This window comes from Cervus elaphus, chromosome 5 (genome assembly GCF_910594005.1).
Source record: "Cervus elaphus chromosome 5, mCerEla1.1, whole genome shotgun sequence".
In the NCBI taxonomy this organism is placed as follows: Eukaryota; Metazoa; Chordata; class Mammalia; order Artiodactyla; family Cervidae; genus Cervus; species Cervus elaphus.
This window is the reverse complement of record NC_057819.1, coordinates 5,919,657-5,924,463: the sequence shown is the minus strand read 5'-3', so window position 1 is coordinate 5,924,463 and position 4,807 is coordinate 5,919,657. Positions and strand designations below refer to the sequence as shown.

Genomic DNA, 4,807 nt, shown 5'->3' with positions numbered 1-4,807 from the left:
CTGCTGTAGCCCATTTGTGGTCAGGCCCCTGACCAGCCCATGCTCTCGGCCCTTCACTGAATCGATTCCAGCCACACTGGGCTTCTGCCCATGCCTTGACTACTCTGAGTTCTTGCCGGCCCCAGGACCTTTGCACATGCTGTTCTCCATGCCAGAAGCAGCTTTCTTCCACTTTTCATGTAACCAGCCTTCTCTCATCTTTGGATCTCAGACTTAGAGTCCTGTCCTCGGAGAAGTCTTCCCTGACCAGCCCTCCAGTGTATAGTTGCTGTCCCCTCATGTTCCATCTAAGCCCCTTCTTTTTTCCCTTCTAGGACACTTATAACTTCCAGATATTTTGCCCACTTGTCTCTTGATTCATTTGATCCATCTCCCCCACTGGACTATGGGGTCCAAGGCGGCAGGGATTACACCTCTCAGTCATGGCTGTGTCCCCCAGCCACCATCACACAGTAGGCACTCAATAAGACTTATCAAATGAGGGACTTCCTTGGTGGTCCAGTGGCTAAAACTCCACCTTCCAATGAAGGGGATGTGGGTTCAATCCCTGGTCCGGGATTAAAATCTCACATGCTGTGAAGCATGGGAAAAAAAAAAAAAAAGGCATCAGATGAATGAGTGAATGAGTAAACCAACAGCTTCCAAATTTTTAAGACTGGTGTCAAGCTGAGGAATCAAACATCAGACATCCCTTATGTGGCTCTTAAAGATTGAGCCCCCCCCCAAAATATGAGGAGGGTAGACACAGATGGTCACAACGGTGACCTAGCCTATGAGAGCATCAGAGGTGGTTCCTGAAAACCTTGCCTGTGTGCTCAGTCACATCCAACTCTTTGGGACCCCTTGGACCCTAGCCCGCCACACTCCTCTGTCCATGGGGTCCTCCGGGCAAGAATACTGGGATTCGTGGCCATTTCCTCCATCAGGAGATCTTCCCGACTCAGCGATCAAACCTGCATCTCTTGCATCTCCTGAATTGGCAGGTAGATTCTTTACCGCTGAGCCACCTGGGGCACCTTGCCCAGGTGGGCCCAGATGTACCACCCGGAGTGTGCTGGGTCAAGGCAGTAGTGGGTATAGAGCCTTTCTTCCACACCACTCTGTTTTTCAGAGTGGCCCCAGAAACACCCACATCAATATCTCTGGGAAGTGAAATCATGTATTAAAAATACAAATACCCTGGCCACCTTCCCCATCCTGCTGAATCAGAGCCTCCAGGGCTGGCCCCTGGGCACCTATATTCTTACCAGCTATTGTAGGAGATCCTAAGTACATCTGAGTTTGGGAAATGCTACAAAGATTCATATGGTCAAAACTATGGTTTTTCCAGTAGTCATGTACGGATGTGAGAATTGGACCATAAAGAAGGCTGAGCACCGAAGAATTGATGTTTTTGAACTGCAGTGCTGGAGAAGACTCTTGAGAGTCCCTTGGACAGCAAGGAGATCAAACCAGTCAACCATAAAGGAAATCAACCCTGAATATTCATTGGAAGGACTGATGCTGAAGTTGAAACGCCTATACTTTGGCCACCTGATGTAAACAGCTGACTCATTGGAAAAGACCCTGACGCTGGGAAAGATTGAGGGCAGGAGGAGAAGGGGATGACAGAGGATAAGATGGTTGGGTGGCATCACTGACTCAATGGACATGAGTTTAAGCAAACTTTGGGAGATAGTGATGGACAGGGAAGCCTGGCATGCTGCAGTCCCTGGGGTCACAAAGAGTCAGACACGACTGAGCCACTGAGCAATATTTCACAAAGCCAGCCAGACATTCAGAGCCAAACTGACCCAAGAAGCAAGTTGCTTACAAGCAGCTTGATGTTCTGTCATCCCTGCTCCCAGGTCTGTCTACTCTTGAGCATCAGTGCATCTCAGGTCAGCCTTTCCTCCCTCAGGTCAATAACTTCCCCCTTCCCAAGAAGACCCTGACAACCCCACCCTGTTTGGTTCAAACTGACTTGGTCTGCTCCCAGGTCTCCACGTGGAGCCCCAGGATCTTGCCAGCTCAGGAGAAAGATCTGCAAACAAGATGCAAACATCACTCATCCTGTTTGGTGGTTGAAGAGCTTTTATTTTTTAAAGAAGAGGTAAAAAAAAATCTCTGATGATTGACTGCGTTTTTGCATCTTCCAGCCATTTGTTGCCATGTGATATAGACATTTGCCTGTCAACAAAAACGCCGTCAGTTTTACAAACACACTGATTCCACTGGCTTCGTCAGGAGGGAGTGTTTTGACTGGCTTCACTTGTTGAGTGTGTGCTGCTCTGCCCCGACCAGCTGCAAGAGAGATTGAGGCCGCCTCAAGCTTTCTCTTCCCGACAGATCTCCACCCCTTCAGGCGAGCAGAATCCGACCAACAGACCTAGTCGGTCCATGAGAAATGGGTGGGATTCAGGAAACCAGGCCTGAAATCATACTGTAACATCTTCAAGACTTAGACAAGTCACTTGGCTTCTCAAGCCTCAGTTCCCCCTGTAAAATGGAAATCAGCCTCCAACATTCATTGTGAAGATTAAGCTAGATCATCTATGAAAAGGACATAGTGTGTAGGGGAGCCAGCCTCCAAGAAGGTGCCCCGTAATCCTTGGTTTCTGCTAGCCATGCCTCAGTGTAGTACCGTCCCACGGGGAATCAGAGCTAGTCTACATGATCAAGACAATCCAGTGGGTACAACGCTGTGGGACTTCTGAGGCTAGGTCACAAAAGCCATCGTAGCTTTTGGACCACCCCTTCTGGGCAAAGCCAACCACCGTGTTGTAAGGACGCTTGAGCGTCCCTGAGGATAGATCTACATGGAGACCAGAGGTACTGAATCCCCTGAGAACCAGCCTACCGTGAATGAGCCATCTTGGAATTAGACTTCGCTGTCCCGGGCATACTTCAGAGATGACAGCCCCAAACATCTGACTGCAACCAGCAAGAGCAATCCTGAGCCAAAACTGCCTTCACCCAGCAGCTCCCACATTCCTGATCCACAGAAACCATGAAAGATAATAAATAATTACTACGGTTTTCACACACACACACACACGGTTCTAAGCTACTAAATCTCGGGGTGATTTATTGCACAGCACTAGGTAACTGATGCACAGAGTAACTGCATATACAAGATTTGGCGTACACCTCTACCTCAAGATATTTGTTGCCAATACTTATTGCTTCCTGTGCTGCAGACACAGCGCTTGCTCATTTGCATACATTTACATAGCTCACTCCATCCTCACCCGACGCCTGTAAGGTAGACTCCAGCACGAGGCTTGTTTTAGAGACGAGACGCAGAGACACGGAACAGCTTGCCCGAGATCAATCACACAGCCTGGAAGTGGCAGAGCTGGGATTTGAACCCAGGCCTGTCTGCCTCTGAAACCAAATTCTTCGCCAAATTCTAGGTCATCATATCCATTCCAGAGCGCAATGTGACTTGTCATTATTATCACTATTATTGACTATTGAATGGGGTGTTTTTTATTTTCCCCAATAAGAGGACTAGTAGAAAAACCAAATTATCTCCAAGCCTCCCCCGATTCCCCGGTCCTCCAAGGCAAATGGGACACACCCCAGACTCCCCTGTCATAGGGGCTTAAAGTCAGGTGGCCTCAGGGGACGGTTTGGAGGAGACACAGATTCCCAGTAGGAGCGGCCTGTCTGCTGGCGGCACAGCCTGCCTGCCAGGGCTGCAGGGGTTAAAGAGAACAGCTCGGCTGCAAGAAAATCTCTCCGACGGTGTTAGAGCAGGGGAAAAAGGCAAAATGATTGTAAATTCCGCCAGGGGAATTCTGCCATGAATCCGGCTCACCTTTCGCGGACTCCCCCCGCCGCCCCCCGCCCCGCCTGAGAGGATAACTGACCTTTGGAGGGAAATAATGAAAAGAAGAAATTCCTTGGAGAAAATAATGTGTCCGGGCCCCAGTAATGAGATCGGCTCCTTTTATGTTGCCATGGCGACGGCAGTCATTTTATAATACAAAATACATGAATGGGTGCGGGCAGGGGCAGCCTCATCAACCAAAGGGGTGGGGGCGCGGGCCACTGGGCGGTAGGGAGGGGGTTAGCCTCTTGCAGGCTGTGGTCTGGGGGTCGGGCAACGGCTAGGGTCAGGGGCCACCGTGCCTCCTTTCCCCAGAGAAGCAGGCCTGGCTCAGGGTTGTGGTGGTTTCTTCCTAGGCTGGGGTCTGGGGATGCAGAGAGGGGCTGGGGGGCCTGGGGGCGGCATCAGCTTCATAGCCTGCGGAGATGGGGCAGGGGACCCAAGGTTCTGGCATACTCATCATTTTAACACAAGCCCCCGTTTCCCTGTGTGTATTTCTCTAGGACAGGATTTCTCTGTCCCTGCCTAGGAGAGAGGGAACAGTGGCTCCATTGTACAGATCAGGAAACTGAGGCTCGGCCAGGTGAAGCAACTTGTTCAAAGTGACGCAGTAGGGATTCCAGCTGAGTTCCCACCAGGGCCACTGATTGGGGTTAAGATCGTGGACTCTGAGTGGGGCACAAGGGAAATTTCCAGGGTGTTGTCGTGGGCAACGACTGGTGTAAAAATGCACTGAGCTCTCGCTTAAACTTTGTGCATTTGGTAGTTTGTAAATTAAACCTTAATTTTTAAAACATGTTTGTGGGGGGTGGGGTGGTGGATGGACGTCTAATGCCACACGAAGATGAAGTGTGGGGTCTTGGCTGTCAGTTAGACCAAAACTCAGACCCCAGCCCCTCCCTGCCCAGCTTCCTCCTCCGGGTCCCCCATCCTTACCTGTAAAGTGATCCAGTAACGTGCCTACATCCTAGGGTGTCAGAGGGTGTTACCCCG

General features: G+C 50.4%; 1 long non-coding RNA gene across 1 annotated transcript; it reads right to left on the bottom strand.

Moving 5' to 3' along the window:
- Window positions 1-2,082: 2,082 nt before the first annotated feature.
- Window positions 2,083-3,910, bottom strand: LOC122693309. The gene is made up of 3 exons (XR_006340860.1): window positions 3,855-3,910; window positions 2,840-2,973; window positions 2,083-2,283 (listed from the first exon to the last, which is right to left on the bottom strand). It is a non-coding gene; the product is annotated as an uncharacterized LOC122693309 (long non-coding RNA).
- Window positions 3,911-4,807: the final 897 nt, after the last annotated feature.